Below are 17,305 nucleotides of genomic sequence, written 5' to 3' on the forward strand. Positions count from 1 at the left end.
AAAAAAAAAAAAAATTGTAGGGAAGAAGTTAGAATTGTAGGTAGGGTAGACTTTGAGAGGATTGAATCTTATAGGGCCTGTTTCTGTCTGAAGAAAGGGGGAGAGAGGGTGGACCAAATGGTCCTGTCCTTGGATTCAGGCCCAGTCTGCTTCCAGGAGAGCAGGGTCCAGGGCTCTCCCTGATGCCAGCAGGATTGGGACCCTTTTACAGGAGACCACATTTTGGGGGTCTGTTGCTGGAATAGGTCAAATGGGATCCCAAGGAAACAAGGGATCTAGGGACGTTTAAAGAAAAACTTCAAACAAATTAAATTGAACCAAATTCAACTGAGCAAAGAGTGCCTTGAGAATTCGGCAGCCTCATGACCGGAACAGGTTCCGAAAGATCCCATGATTGGGTAACTATAGACAGAAAAGGGGAAGTGATGCTCAGAATACGGAAGTGAGGTGCTGGACCTGCTGGATTTGTTCAAGCTTGGTGTTTGTCTTTCCAGGACCAGGTGAGAAGAGCTGGACCCCTGTGACTGAAAGACAGAAAAGCCCCATCCCGCTCTGGGTGAAGCAGGCCCTCTTGCTACAATTGGATGGTGATGCAGGTGGAAGCCTCTTTCCTATCCCAGAAAACTATGAACTCCCTGGGTGGAGCCAATCAGGTGAAAGGTGTCTGCGTCCAGGTCCAGTGTCACAGAAGCTGCCTCAGAGAGGGGATTCCTATGAGGTCTTTCTTCAAGGTACAATGAGACAAGGGAGACAGGTGTCTCTGAGCATTTTGGGGTGGGGAGGTGCAATGGTTCGAATGTTTGTGCTCCAAAATGCACGTTGAAATGTCCACCCAATGCAATGATATTAAAAGGTGGAGTGTCTGGGGAGTTGTTAGACCACCACCACAATGGATTAAAAGCCTTTGCAAAAGGGCTCAAGGGAGGGAGTGTGTCTCTTTTGTCTTTCTGCCTTCTGCTAGGTGAGGACACAGCAAACAAGGTACCATCTTAGAAGAAGAAAGATCAGACCTTTCTACACATCAAATATGCTGGCACCTTTATCTCGGACTTCCTAGCCTCCAGGACTGTGGGAAATACACTGGTAGTGTAAAAATGACCTTGTCCTAGGGGGTTTAATGTAGCACAGACGGAGACGCAGGGCAGAAAACCTGCATGGCCAGGACTTTGGGTCTACTAACAGTGTATTCAGGGGAGAACTTTCTCCAAAGACCTAAGGGAACTTATGCTGGGAAACTCTCTGCGTCCTTGCTGTAGTCTTGGCTGGTTTATGGGGCCCATCCAGGGAGTTTCTTGAAGTCCTTCCTCAATACCATCTCTTCCATAAGTCCCTCCAACCTGGCCCTACATGACTGCTCCAAGGCTTCAGGAGATATCAGCAGGTGCTGGGGACCAGTGAAAGGATGGCCCGCCTAAGTCAGTGAAAGGCTCCACTCACCCTCTGTGCAAGTCATCCATTCCACATTTTAGTGATGCCCTGATGGTGCAGGAGAGAGGCTCCTAGCTGAAACTCCATGAGAGTGGCCTGGGATGGCAGGGGAGCAAAGGCAACTCTGCTCATTGACCTTTGGTTACATGTCAGGCTGCTTAATTAACTAACAATTAATTGTCTAATTACCAGAAGGTTCTTTCCTGGCAAGCCAATGCCCTTCACTGGGCCTCAGTTTCTCTCCTTGTGAGACAGGGGTGGGTGTGGAGGTGGATCCTAAGATTCCTCCCATTTTAGGATTTTGTAGTCTAACTCAGTTTCTCCTTCTGTAGAATGCACCACCTCTCCAGGTTCTGGGAGTACACAGTGAGGAGGGTACATGTGCCTTGTCCTGCTCAGCAGCGGCCAGCTTGAGTGCAGTGGTACCTGAGGTGGGTGGCGCTGCTGTGATGGGCAGAACCACTGCCATTCCCTCCTTCCGTCAGGAGGGAATGGGCCACAGGGCATCTGTTCAGAGACTCTGGTCTGCTTTTCACTCTATCCATCTCCAACCCAGTGACATTTGCTGCTGTTCCCTGGAAGCTGCTCTGAGCCTTCGCTGGCCTAAGCTTCCGGCACTTTTCCTTTCATCCTCAGGATCCACAGAGGAGTTGAGACACAGGTCAAGAATGAGCCATTTGAAATGCAGAAACTCTCCTGTCCCCAGGGGCTTAAAGCATGTTAGGGACACCCGCTGTACCAAGGAAGAGACCCCACCTGAGAGGCTGTCAGGGCCTGTAGGGCTCAGCTTCTGCTCTGCCCCTCCAGCCCCACTGCACACATCCAGGTGTGGAAACAGAGGCTCGAGAGGGGAAGAGACTCTCCCAGTCAGTCCTATTATGTCTGCAGACAGCAGAGCTGGATTCACACCCAGACCTGTCCAGGATCAGTCCCGGGGGCTCAGCAGGCCTCAGGCCATCTGGCTCAGTGCTGGTTCAGTGGCCTTTAACAGCTGGCCAAGGCACCTTTTCCTCTGCCTCTGTGTGGGATGGTCACACGCTGCTCACGGAGGTTAATACCGCCCCATCCGGGTGCTTATGGCCTCATCTAGGGGAACTCCATTGCCCCTGCACGGGGCCTCACACTCTGGATCACCCTGATTTGCCCCCTCCCTAAATTCTACACATGTATAGGTTTAGAAAGTGATCCATGGGAAGCGTGGGAGGCTCAGACCTGTCAGTTGCAGGGGACACGAGCATCTCTGAAGGTACCAGCAATTCATCACCACCTTGATTTGGGCCCAAGTCTGATGCCATATGGTGCCTCCCATGGCGCCTCATTAAAGAGCTAACAATGTTGGCTCTGGAGGGTCTAAGAACAGGCAGCTGGTGTGTCACTTCTGCTCTCTTCTGAGTCTCTAGAAGCATCTAGACACAGGCACATGGGTGTGGCTGAGCTCCAGTGTCCAAGAAGGAGGCTGAGCTGCCTTGCTGTGTAGCCTGAGTCCAGTTCACCCTATATTCACCTGTAGATGGGCCTCAGAGTTCAGTTCACCTTGGTCTATCAACAAGAACTGAGGATGCTGGGAGCACCTGACTTTCTTGCTGTCTTGAAATAGCAATGACCCAGGTGGGATCCAGGCACAGGCAAGCATTGGTTAGCCAGGACCCTCTCCTCTCCTTTCTTCAACATTGAACAGTTGGGAAGCCTTTAGATCCTGAGTTAGGGGGAGACCGGGATACAAACCAGGGTGTCAGGGCCTCACAATCTAATGGTAGAGGCAAGTGCCTAAGTGGACTGGAAGCCCTGTGGTTAGGTGAGCACAGTGGGCTGTAGCATCATTTGAAGTAGCACTGCACTGAGGTGGTGAAGGGTCAGGGGCCCATGGCTTTGAGACCTGGCTCTGCCAATGACTGGGTGTGGGACTCTAGTCCCGTTCTTATGTTGCCGAGCCTGTGTTTTCATCTTCATGATTGGGGGTCATGTTAGTTCCTATGTTATGTAGCTGTTAGTGGAACAAATTAGATAATGCAAAGGGGTCAGTTAAGAGCCCATGATGGTGCAGGGACAGCTAAGAGTGTAGTCTCAGGGGGACTGAGAGGACTCAGGCCAGGGTAGGGTCAGGTTTGGATCATATCAGAGGGCTTGGGCGCTGCAGAAATGCTGAGAATGCTGGAGCGCTCTGTGAGCACTGGAGCAGCAGACACGGCCCCAAAGGGCCACTCTGTAGAGGATGAAGTCACACACTGTGGGTTTACGACAGGCCAGGCACTGTCCTCAGAGCTGGACATGGGCACATAACAACCCAGGAAGATGAGGAAAGTGCTGTTATCCCTTTCATTCATATTATAGATGAGAAAAAAAAAAGACACAGAAATGTTTAGTAACTTGCCCAAGTTGACACGGGGAGTTAGAGGCAAATCTGGGGCCTGAACCGAGACAGAGGCCCCTGAATCCATGCTTCTGCATGACCATGCTTTTGCTGTTCTGAAGTTGTTACCTGGCTGTAAAATAAAACCCAGGGCCAACTGGTTGGAGATGTGAGTTCTGGCGGTAGGGAACAGAGAAAGTTTCCTGGATGAAGCAGCATTAACTGGGTCCTAACTGGTGGGGAACTTTTGAAAGGACAGAACTGTAGCATATGAGTCAAAGTTGTCACTTCATACAACCAACTCTCATCAATTTGAGCAGAAAAACTGTCAAGAACTTTTCAAAATATGGGCTGGAGGTGCCTCTGATTAGAGGAAGTTTGTCGCATGACTTAGCCAAGCTTCAAAGGAGAATGGGAAAGAAATCCTCTGGCTTGTTTAGACTCTCTCTCTCTCTCTCTCTCTCTGTACTAGGGATTGAACTCGGGGCCTTGTGCAAGCATTCTTACCACTTGAGCCATGTTCCTAGCCCCTTTTGCCTTAGTTATTTTTCAGGTAGAGTCTTGTGCTTTTTGCCTGGCCTGGTCTCGGACAGCGATTCTACTATTTCTGCCTTCTGAGTGGCTGGGATTACAGATGTGAGCCACATCACCTGGCTCAGGCTCTGTTTCTTACGATAGGGAATTCCATAATCTGAGGAAAGGGCTTCTGTCACCAGGCAACTACTAACATTGGTGAGCTCAGTCCACATTGTGAGGGAGGACTTTTGGACAGAGAGGTCCAAACTACAAGACTGCATCGGGGAAAAGTTCTGATACGTTGGTCACCCAATGTCCTCATTTGCTAGAACGGAAAGCCAATAACACAAGTTTCTGTTCTTACCCAAAACATACATGGCTTCCTCTCATTAGAAAAGTGAAGGAGGGTGGGTGGATTCAATGTGTTTGTTAACAATTAGTTCACAGGTTGAGAGAAAAGATGTATTACAGTGAAACTTTGTCCTTGAAACACCCTGGTAGTGAACTCAAATTTGTTGCTCTCATCTAGTTTACCATGGTATAGACTCAGGTAGGATGCAGGCACTTACCTGAATGTGGTGGCCTCTGTGGCCCCCAGGAAGATTCTTGCCTTCTCCAAATCTACCTCAACCTCTACGCCACTTTCTGAAAAAATACATCCACAGGAGGGAACCCAGCTTGTGTGGGACCACCTCCCAAATGACAAGAAGGAACTGGAGAACTCTCCAGGCAGCCTCCCAAAGATTCAGAAAAAGACATTTGGGTGCCTGGAGAGGAAGTCTAATTATGAGTGTGAGAATCAACTAAAGTTGGGTCTTTTCTGTCAGAGGAGTTAATGTGAAACTATCATTGTGGAGATCCCAGATAACCTCCCCAAATTGCTGCCTACATGCTTTGTGAAACATTGCTTGACCTGGCAAGGTTCTTGAGGTCAAACAAAGAATTGTTTATTGCCAGCTGTCTCAATCTCAAACTGTTTGCTTAAAGATGAATATTGCCAAAAAGAATTTTCTTGTTCTCCCTGCTTCAAGGTTCCCCTTACCCTACATGCCTCCTTTTCTAAGTAACCAATTGAGAAGATTGTGAACCCAAACCAGACCATCAGGGTGAGGGGCAAAGAGATAAAAACTGAGCTGACTCTCTGCTCAGTGTGTTCTGCCTGTCAGATCATGGTCTGTGGCAGCACACTTCTGCAGGAGTAAACTTTTTTTTTGACTTGTGGGGCGACTCCCATGTGTTTCTTTGATCACTGTTTGGGAACTGCATTTCTGACATGAGTAAGCAAAGAGAAAGTAGGTTTTCATTTTCTGGAATATAAAGAAAATATTTACAGACTGAAATGAAATGACAAGATGTGGAGGAACTTGTCTCCTCAAGCCATGAAAGGATCCAAGTTTAAAATTCCTCTTAAATTTCTTATGAAAGTCAGACCCCAAATTTCAACATCTTATGAATGTATTACTTTTTTACCCATTCTCATCCTTCAAGGAGAATCATCTCCCATTGAGACTACAGTGCCCATATTAACCAGGAACTATACCATTATTCTTTTTCACTCTCAATTTTTCTATACTCTTTAATTTTTTTAGAAGTAATTTCCACTTTGGTTTACCCTAGGTTGAATCCCACCAATCTCACTCCTCAAAAACAAAATATCCCTCCTTTCCCTCCCCTGCCAAACCCTATCACCTCGATATATATATATAAAACCAGTGTGGAAAAGTGGGAAAAATACACAAATCTCAAATCTCATCATTAAAAAACACCATGGTGTGTTTTCCTTTTCCTCACTATAAATCCGCAAACCTATGAAACTAGTCACACACACAGTTCCACATGCGACTTTTTAAAGGCATGAGTTTACGTTTCTAAAAAGAGAAGTTAAGTACAAAATAAATCTCGATTGTGTCAAAGACAACAGTAGTGGTCATCTCCGTGCTTTCAACCACAAAAACATCCCTTTTAAGGATCAGGCAAAAAGAAAGCCACTTGGAACAAAGAGAATGGGAGCCTGATATTCCTAACTGATGGGGTCTAGGCGCTGTGACTATTTAAAGTGTTAAATGTTTTGTTTCAAAATCCAAGTATTTGGCTGGAAAAGGCGCCGGGTCATGGGAGCCTCTAAGGGGTAGAGCCGCTTCGGGGGGCGGGGCGAGCGCGCGCTGACGGCGCGCTGACGTCACAGCATTGTGCGCTGGCTGCTATATAAGGTCGGGCCCGCGGCAGCCCTGGTTACTTCGCCTGCGCCCGCCCGCCTGCCGCGGTGGGTCCCAACGCTCGGAGCGGTGAGCCAGACGCGGCGCCCATTCGCGGACATGGAAGGAAGCATGATGATCAGGCTGGCGCTGCTGCTCCTGGCGCTGCTTCTACCCATGCAGCTGGATGCCCAGCTGACCACACCTGCGGCGATCACCACTCAGGTCCCCAGCGGCGTCAGCGTCCTGCAGTCGTCTGTCAGTGTCCTCATCTTGTCGTTCTCCTTTCTTCTCCATCTCTACTGTTAATCTCAGGCCGAGACACATCTTCACTTCTCCAACCCATCTTTGGAAACTCAATACAAACGACCTCCGAAAGGTCAGCGCTGTGAGGAAGAAACCCGATTTTTACCCAGTCTGCTCAGACAATGCTGAGAACTCCCACTTTGAAGAACATCGAAGGATTTGACTTGTCGATGAATGCCGTAATAAGATGGAAAGGACAGAACAGCCAACACTGGCGAAGGATGTGGTTTTATGACTTGGGGCTGAAGAAATATGGACTCCTAAAACACAATCTTGAGTAGATTTTACCTTGATTGAGAGAAAAAAGAATGGGGTGTAGAGTGGGGATAGTTTTCATTGTGATTCACCAAATGTGTAAGGCCATAAAAACGATTACGTACTATAAAACTCTTCTGTGGTTCTCTTTATTTATGTCTGCAGGAGTTTCCAGTTGTTACTGTGAACTAGAACTAATGTAATGCTGCTAGACTGACTTTAGTTAAGCTTTATTTTCTTGGGCAAGGATCTCTTTCCTTTGGCCGGCTAGTGGCAGAGCAAGGATGGCTTGAGGTTTAGCTCAGACCCTTAAGGCAAATGTCAGGCACTTCTTGCTACTAATTTTTATTTTTTTTGGGGGGAGGTTACTGGGGTTTGGACTTGGGGTTTCACGCTTGCTAGGTAGGCACTCTGCCACTTCAGCCACTCTGCCAACCCTTTTTTGGTTGAATAATTTTTGAGATAGGGTCTTGTGAACTATTTGTCAGGGGTTGGCTTCAACCGTGATCCTTCTGATCTCTGCCTCCTGAGATCCTAAGTAGCTAGGATTACAGGCTCCACCACTAATTCTCATCCAACAAGCATGCCAGATTCTTCATTTTGCCATACCAGGGAATGGAACCCAGGGCCTTGGACATACTAGGCAGATGCTCTACCACTGCGTCACATCCCAGCACCTCAGATTAATTTAACTAATATACTTGACCTTGGTTCCAAATGGCAAAAATGCTGCCTTTTATGGACAGATATGGCCCTGCCTGTTCTCAGCCATGTCAGTGACACATATGGAGGTATTAGGGCTTTTAAAAAAAAATCTCAGAGATGCCATCTGTGGTCATACCTTCTGTAATCACATAGTTTGATTCCCAGCAGAGATCTGGGTATGTTAACTTTGGGTATGTGCCCTTCTGGGTCTCAGCCCAGAGTTCTCTGAACCCCATTTTTCCTTCTCACAATTCTGTGTCCACACCATCAAATCCACTCTCCTTCAGCAGCCCATTCATGGGGGCAAAGGCAGGGAGGATGAAGGGCTGCAGGTGAACCAGATGGGCCTGATGGGCCTGGGATCAGGGAACTGGACTGGAATTTAGCTCCCTGAAGCTCTTTTAATCACTCTCCCTCTGTAGTCGAGCTGGAACAGGTTTGTGCCTTAAACCATGGAACAGAGAATCCTGTGCTCTCACAAGCCTGAAAGAAAACTTTAGGTTCATGGTAGCAAGGGTAGGGGAACCTAGCTACTCTACCAAGTAAGATACCGCCAATATGTAGGTGGACCAAATGTATAACCGGCAACCTTTAAATTAGCTTTTTATACTGCAAAAACTGTTCCAGACACCCAGGTGCTATGGCTACCAACTGCTAAGCTGCCAGGCCACTGGGGTTTCTCTTTTTTCCATCAGAAGGGCAAAAAATCCATGCAGAGAACTGCAGATTGAGTTCTGAAAGAGCCTTTATTGTCCCAGACCCACCAAGAACTTCAGACTTAGAACCTCTGACTGCTGCCTTTCATACCACTGGGAGACAGCTACAACCCATTCAGGTGAGCTTGTGCCTCTTCTGTCCTGGAGGAAACTGCATAGCCCAGCTCAGCTTGTGGGCACTGATCACAATCCTCCTGGGCAAAGCTGTTGGCCTAATAAATGGAGTGAAATCTTCCACCCTGCTTGGTTGGAGAGGAGTGGCTATACAAAGTGCTGGGGCTGATAGAGCCTGACGGGGAGAGGGGTGACTCAGCCTGCATGGCTTAGGGAAAGCAACAGTGCATCTGAACTACTCAGAGAAGCTAGAATTGAGCTGAAACTGCCTTCCCAGAGAAGAGCTTTTGGACCAAAGAGCTCAGCTCCAGCTCTTAGGCTTGCCTAGCACACAGCTCACATATCAGCTTCTGGTGGAACCACCCAGATTGTCGTTTTAAGTTGTCAACCTTTGAGGTAAGTTTTAGAAAATTTTTAATGAAGTGTTTTTATGGCAATAGCTAACTGATGCATCATTGTTGACATGATATGGGGTCATTACACGTTCTTATCATCCTCCTACAGGCTTCCCCCAAGTCAGTTGTAAATAGCCAAACAAATTAATAGCCAATCGTCAAACAAACCATTAACATCTAAAGTCCCAATAAGAGCTTTTTGGAGCTCTTGCTGTGTCCAGGCACTCTGCTGTGAGCTCTGCATGTGTTGATATTGTTTCACAACACAGTGGGAGGCAAATCCGGTCTGTTTTACAGATGAGAAAACCAGGGCACCGCGTGATTAAATAATTTGCTCAAGGTTATACCACAGTTGGCAGCAGAGCCAGGAGCTGAATGCAGGCTTGGCTAGGTCTAGAGCACAGTGCTGCTTAATCCCAATGTCATACTCTCCCCGTGGGTCACTGGCATTCACCAGCTTACAGAGTCCACTTGATTCCTCGGCAGTTTATTTTACTGCCAGACTGTAAACCCCTCAAGAGTAGTATCTGTCTAATCTCTGTTCCAGTGCCTCACTCAGGGCCTGGCACACAATAGGAACACATTTCTTGAATTGAGAGGCTAATTGACTTGCTGCCACCCTAGCCCATTCCTGGTCCATCATTATCAGACAACTCATTTCATGATTAAGAAGGAGGGCATTTGTTCACAGCCCCGCCGTGCCAGCCACAGCCTTGGCCAGGTGGGGGAAGCTCTGACCTGGTGACCATGGTAGTGACTTAACAAAAGCACAAAATCAGAGGAAGGCCACAGCAGCAACCATCTCACATGTGCCAGAGGGGAAGTAAGTGCTAGAGTGTCACCAGCAATCAAATGCTAGAGTTGGAAGTCACCAGCAGCCTTCATGTCCCATGAACCTATCCAGCCACGGAAGGCAAGGTTGTAATTTTACCATGTGCAGGGAAAGGGCAAAACCAGAAATGTTTTGAGAGCAGCACCAATGACTGCCAAGCCACGGACTCTTGTCCTGACCTCCCATATTTTTGTCTACCCTCAGTTGAGCTCACATTTTCAGGGAGCAGAATTTTATCCCCCTTCCCATACAATCTCAGTAGCCTGGGAAGGCAGATTTGTCCTAAGACTGAGGCTCAGAACAATTGAATGACTTGCCAAGGCCTCAGAGCTCAGAAGTGTCACGACTGCAGCAGCCCTGTCTGGTTCTAAAGCAGATTGGTCCTCTGAGCCGTGGTGCCCCTCACAACTATCAGAAAACCCTTGAGGTGCAGTGGAGCAGACAGTGTCACAGACCACCATACTCCAGGGAACTGGGGAGGTCACCAAGAGAGACAGTATCTTGGTAGGTGGACAGACACAGGGTAAACTGACAGGGTTGAAGGTGCCCAGGCCGAGGAGAGAAGACCCCCAGGGATGGAAAAGGCCTGAGAAGATGGCCTGACATGGTGGATGCAGGAGGCAGACATGTGATGGAGAGTGGGCATTGCTGGTGTGGATGAGGGCTAAGGCTGGGCAGTTGGGGAGGCAGCTTAGAGGGAAATGAGTGCAGGATGCCCTGGGAGTCTTGTTAAACCACTGCTGCTGATTCCTGAGGTCTGGGGGGTGAGCAGGTGGTACAAGTCTGTATTTTTAACAAGGTCCTGGGGGATGCCCAGGCTGTTGGTTCAGGGACCACACTTGAGTAATAAGAAAGGAGAGGGGAGGCATAGCCAGGCCTGGCTGGAAACCCAGCTCCACTGCCATTTGTGTCAGCTTGTTGGGCCTCAGATTCCCATCTGTGACATGGAAATTATGTCTGAAGAGATGGTTTTGGGACTGAAGGAGATCAGGTATGGGAGGCAGGCAGGCATGTTAAGCGTACAGTGGGTACTGTGTGGAAGGCAACAATGACACCTCCAGAAAGTGGCACTTCCTTTGTACCAGGCCCTCCTTCATACCACTTAACCTGCCAGATCCCCAGAACAAGTCCCTGATGAGGGTCCATTGTCACACCCTTTTCACAGGAGACCAAGGGGTTAGCATCTGAGGTCACAGCTGGTCAGTAGCTAGGTGTGTGCACTTTGCATTTCCTTAGGGGTTCCAGACTTGCAGTCACAGGTCCAGGCTACCACTGTGTTCAGACCACAGAGGTCTCAACCACAATCATGGATTACCCCTCCCACACTGGCGAGTCTCCAGCCGTCCTTCAAATAGCACCACTTCATCACAGGGAACCACTTCATTCCAGAAGACCCCTCCTCACAAAGAACACAGAGCCCATAAAAGTTGCTCAACTTGGCATCACTTTGGAAACTGATGTGCTGTGGTTGTACATCCAGCGTCTGCCAGCAGCTGCTGGGTTTTAGCTGGATCCTTGCAGGCTTCTCACCAGGCTCATCCGCCTCTTAGACCACAGAGAGGCTCTGAGAGTCATCCTTGATCTTTTGCCTAATGTGTCCCCATGAAACACAAATCTGCTGTTACTCTGAGAGCCATGTGACATCCAGCAGAGAAAAAGTGCCACAGGGAAGAAATAATCACAATTTCATGGTGAAACCATCCTCTGCACCTGTACCCTCCTTTCCTGCTTTGACCTTGGCCTCTCAGCTCAGCCCTGGGAAATCAATGCCTTTTACTTTTTTAACTTTGGCTCAGAACCATAGAGGGAAGGCAGCAGTAAGACGGTAAAGGTATTTCCAGTTGAGGCCAAGTTCCCTGCTAGGATGTCCGTGGCCTCTTGCAGAGGCCTCCTATTGATTTACAGGAGGCTGATTTAGTGCCTGTCCTCGGTGCTCCACACAGTACCAGTGGCTAAGGAGGCATGAGGGAAGGTCTGTGCCCCAGTGAGTAAAAAATTGACCTTAACTTATTCCTGAATTCTGGGCCATCATGGGAACGGAGCCTCCAGTCAGTGTGGGCTGAGCCCCCTCCAAAGCCTCAGGCAAGTGATAGGGTCAGAGCCTCACACTTGTTCTCTCCCAGCTTTGTGCTGGCTTCTAAGTGACACTGGGATGCTCAAGACACCATCCCTTGTCCCTAAAACACTATAATCCAGTAGGATGTCAGGAGGGCAGTGAGATTCAAACCAGCGGTCACTGTCCCCCTCTAGGTCCTGGTACGTGCCTCCTGACCCCCAGGGCTCTTTACACGGGGACATGGCTTTAAGCTCATGAGGTTGGGTTAAGGACAGTGGTCTCCTCTAAACTGCATCTTTGGTGGTAGTGCTCTAGGCTCTTGGCAGAAGAGAACTAAGATATGACTTATTAACTGGTTTTGTATCCATTTTATATTATCATTAAGGATATTCCTCTTTCCTCAGATAGGATCTCCCAAATCTACAACTAACAGTGCAGGACCTCACAGGTTCAAGGGGAGAGGGGTTGCCCTGGCTCTGCCTGCCCCCTGCCTTAGGCCTCTGGGGCATCTCAGTGAGAACCTCAGGCCTTTAGAATGCATTTTAAACCCTACCCTGCATTTTAAAATCTGCACCTTGCCAACCTCCTCCTCATGTCCTGTCCCTTCCTTCCACTCATCCCTTTGCCTCTGCCCCACAGAGGTGCTTCTTCCTTCCCTCTTTTGCTCCCTCCCTTCCTCCCTTCATACCATACCTCTGCATCTTTCCATGTGTGTCCCCTGCCTAGACCACCCCATGTGCCCCAACCCCACACTCAGCTCTCCTACCTAGCAAGGGCTGAAGGGCTGAAGTAAGTCCTCTGTAGCCCAGACTGAGGAGCACACACTCAGGGAGAGGCCTGTTGGCACATTTGTCAACCGTGGGCACCACCACCATTGAAATTACTTTCTGTCCTTAAAAAAACCCTACTGTGCAAAGCACGTGCAGTTGAAGGCACACAAAGTCAATGCACGTAGGGTGGGCCCCCTGAACCTATTTGTCTTTCATGGACCAGGGCAGGTGTCTCTCTCCATAGCCTCCCTTGTGGGGAATGAATAGCTTTTTCCTCTGTCTTCCCAAAGTCTTTGGTTCTTATCTTTCTTTCCTTTTGTCCATTGTCTTATGTGTGTCACATGTCTACACTGCATGGTGAGGCCTCAAGAAGAGCCTCAGTGTCTTAGTCAGCACGTACACTTGCTGCCTAATATGTGCCTGGCTCACTGAAGGTTCACAACAAGTATCTGTGAGATGATTGAGGGGAAGGGGAGGAGTTCAGTTTCTTGCTTATCTGGAGCCAAGGGACACGTGGCCATCAGCACAGCCCATTGAGGGAACTTGCCACATGTCACAGCAACCTTGTACTTCTGAGCCAAACCCTAATGGGACTTGTCATTTAACACTGCTGGGTTTGTCTTATAAACATGATTTTCCATCTACATTTATGAGGAGTATTAGTCTATACTTTCTTAGAAATTTCTTTGATTTTATTTTCAAGGTTTACTCTCTTTAAGAAATGAGTTGAGAAATGCTTGTTTCTCTATTTTCTGAGGGAATGTGTGTTAGAGTGTTATCATTTCTTATCTAAATGGTGGTTGGGATTTGTCAGTGAATCAACCTGGGTCAGGAGACTTCTTTGTGGAAAAGTTTTTAATTTAGAAATTTAATTTGTGTACCTGGCATGGGATTATTAAGATTTCCTATTTCTTCCTCTGTTGGTTTTTGTGATTTGTGCCTTTAAAAGAATTTGAGCATTTCACCTGAGTTGTCAAATTTATTGACAAATTCTTACAATATTCTTACAATATTTTCTTATTATTCTTTTCATTTTGGTAGGGTCTATAGTAATTTTCCCTTTTTATTCTTGATACTTATAATTTGAGACTTCTCTCCCTTTTTCTTGATCAGTTTTGCTAAAAGTTTATCAATTTTATTAGTCTTCAATAAAAGTTTTTGGTTTTATAAATTTTTCTCTACTAATTCCCTTTTATAAGAAAATGCTCTATGTATTCATATTTACTATATCTGTTCTCCTTATTTGGGGGTTTTCTCCTTTTTTTTTCAAAAAGCTAGAAGAAAAAGCTTAGGTTATTTTTTTTTCTTTTCTTTTTTTCCCTCGAAGTTAAAGGCTACATTTCTCTCTCTAGCTAATATTTTATTACTTATAAAATTGACAAAATTTTGACATGTTTTTGTGGTCATTCACTTAAAAATATTACAATACTGTAATTTATGGCTTCTTTTTTGACCCATGGGTTATTTATCTACTAATTCCCTTTTATAAGAAAATGCTCTATGTATTCATATTTACTATATCTGTTCTCCTTATTTGGGGGTTTTCTCCTTTTTTTTTCAAAAAGCTAGAAGAAAAAGCTTAGGTTATTTTTTTTTCTTTTCTTTTTTTCCCTCGAAGTTAAAGGCTACATTTCTCTCTCTAGCTAATATTTTATTACTTATAAAATTGACAAAATTTTGACATGTTTTTGTGGTCATTCACTTAAAAATATTACAATACTGTAATTTATGGCTTCTTTTTTGACCCATGGGTTATTTAGGAGTTGTACAGATGCTATGTTTGAATATGAACTGTTTTCCACAGGATCATGGATTGAATGCTTGGTCCTCACCTGGAAGGCTCTGGAAACTTTAGGGAGTGGGTTTTATCTGGAGGAAGTAGGTCATTGATGGTGGCCTTTGGAGATTAAACGTGACCACCAGTCCCTTCCCTGCTCTCTGTTTCTTGTCTGTTAGGAGGTGAACAGCCTCCTCCTCCTCCTCAAGTTCCTGCCACCATGATGCTCTGCCCAAACACATGGGGCCAAGAAACCTTGGAATGAACCCTCTGAAACTGAGAAAAATAAGTAATTCCTCCTCATGCTGTTTATGTCAGCATTTTGTCATAGTGACGAAACTTTAACTAATACAACAGTTAACTGATTTTTTGTTTAATTGTGATGTGTTTAAAGTCCATAATCTACAGGACTTTAATCCTTTCAAAAGTGTTTTGATGCTTACTGAGGTTCAGCACATGATCTGCCTGGGCACTTACTCCACGTGTGCTTGCGAAGAGCTTGTATCCTCCGGCGATGGGCCAAATGCTCCATAAGGAACAACTCCAGGTGCTGGGGTTCAAGTCTGTGTTCTTGTTGACTTAATTACAGCTTCCTTATTTCTCCTCTCTGTGCTTTTAGTTCTTGCTTCACATACTTTGAAGATCTGTTATTCCGTGACTTGATTCTTATACATAGTAGAAATGTTATAGATTGTAGCTGAATTGGTCTTTTATCATGAAATATTCTTTTTGATCTTTTTTTTTTTAAACATACTTGTCCTGAAGTCTGCTTTGTAGATATTTATGTAGTTGCCTTGGCTTTCTTATCATTAAGGTTTGCATAGTATATTTTCCCCAATTCTTTTCTTTCTTTCTTTTTTTTTTTTTTCCAGTACTGGGATTTGAACTTAGGGTCTACACCTTGAGACACTTCACCAGTCCTATTTTTGTGAAGGACTCAGGAACTATTTCCCCGGGCTGGCTTTGAACCACGATCCTCCTGATCTCTGCCTCCTGAGTAGCTAGGATTACAGGAGTGAGCCACCGGCTCCTGGCCAGTTCTTTTCTTTTAACTAATCTGTCTTTCATATATAAGCTGAATGGTTTTCTTGTAGACAGCATAGTTAAGTCTTTTTAAAACTTTGATCCAGTCTGACAATCTTTGCTTTTTTAATTAGAGAGTTAAGGTATTCACACTTAATATAACCAACCATTTGATTAGATTTAAGTCTATCAAGTCTATTGATTAAGTGCTATTTATTTTCTGCTCATTCCATTTTTCTCTTGCCATATATATTAGACACTTTTTGAATAAAGTGTGCCGTTTTTAGATTCTACATTCTCTGTTATTTTATTACTTCTATTTTAAAAAAATTTATTTTTAAAGCTTCCTCTATGGCTTACTACCTGCAACTGTAACACAGTAAGTCTAGTTTCAAATGATGTTCTATAAGAACCTTAGAACAGTGTAATTTCGTTTACCCTCATGCAATCCTCCATTGCTTTTACTTCTACATAGAGCAGGTAACACATCATTATTATTTTGGCTTTAAGTGATTATCTCTTAAAGAAAATGAGAATGTGTTTTACATTTATTTACATATTTATTTTTTCATGTAGTTATCATTTCCAGTGCTTTTCTTTCCTTTGGCAAATCTTAGTTTTGATTTGTTACCATTTTTATTTAACTAAAGAACTTTAATATTTCCTATAGCATATAGGTCTGGTAATGAAAATTGTTTAGTTTTTGCTTGTTTGAAAAAGTTTTTAATTTGTCATTATGTTTGGAGGATATTTTCTCTGGAAATAAAATTCTAAAGTGAACTTTTTTCTTCTTTGTCACTGCCACGGTGCCATGTTTGTTTACTTGCATAAAATCTGTAGTCATCCTTAAGTTTATTCCTCTGTATGTAATATGTCTTTTTGCTTTGTCTGCTTTACAGTTTTTCTATCACTTTTAAAAAAAAATTAATTTATTGATAATGTGTTTTAGCATAGTTTTTCTTTAGTTATCCTGTTTGGGGTTTGTTGAGATCCTTGGATTGGTACATTTATAATTTTTGTAAAATTCAGACAAAATATAGCCATTCAAATATTTTTTTCTGTGCTCATTTCTCCATTTTAGGATTCTAATTTCATATATGTTAGACCACTTGATATTTCCCACAGGTTATTGATGCTCTATGTTTTTTCCCCCCTTTTAAATCTTTCTTCTCTGGGTGCTTCAGTTTGAGGTTTTTTTTTTTTCATTACTGGGATTTGAACTCAGGGCCTCACACTTGCTAGGCAGGTGCTCTACCACTTGAGCCATTCTGCCAGCCCTTCTTGCTTTATGGCATTTTTCAGATCAGATCTGCCCTTGCTTTTGTCCAGGCCCACCTTTGATTTTTCTACAATGGTCTCTCACCTAGCTGGTATGACAGACATGTGCCACCATATCCAGCTTATTGGTTGAAATGGGGTCTTACTAACTTTGTGCCTAGGCTGGTCTTGAACTGTGATCCTCCCAGATCTCTACCTCCCAAGTAGCTGGGATCACAGATGTGAGCCTGCAGTTTCAATGGTTTTTTATTGCTGTGACTTCCTGTTTACTAAACTTTTCTTTTGCGGTATCTATTTTGTTGTTAATTCTCTCTAGAGAATTTTCCATTTTGCTTCCCAGGGGTCTTCTTAGTTCATTTCATTTCTATATTATCTACATGTTTGTCTTTATTCTGTACATATACATTTATTTTAACATACTCGGTTGCTAATTGAACATATCTGTTATTTCCTGGTTGATTTATGTTGACTATTCTCACCTGCCTTGGTTTGTACTGCATTTTTATGTCTGGTCACTTATGATTGTATGCTGGACATTTTGAGCTTAATTTTTGAGTTTCTGGATTTTGTTTTTTTTCTTTAAGGAGTA

General features: G+C 45.0%; 1 pseudogene; it reads left to right on the plus strand.

Moving 5' to 3' along the window:
• Positions 1 to 6,609: 6,609 nt before the first annotated feature.
• Positions 6,610 to 17,305, plus strand: part of LOC109681735 (ATP synthase peripheral stalk subunit b, mitochondrial pseudogene) — a 36,643-nt pseudogene continuing 25,947 nt past the window's right edge.

This window comes from Castor canadensis, chromosome 7, assembly GCF_047511655.1.
Source record: "Castor canadensis chromosome 7, mCasCan1.hap1v2, whole genome shotgun sequence".
NCBI lineage: Eukaryota > Metazoa > Chordata > Mammalia > Rodentia > Castoridae > Castor > Castor canadensis.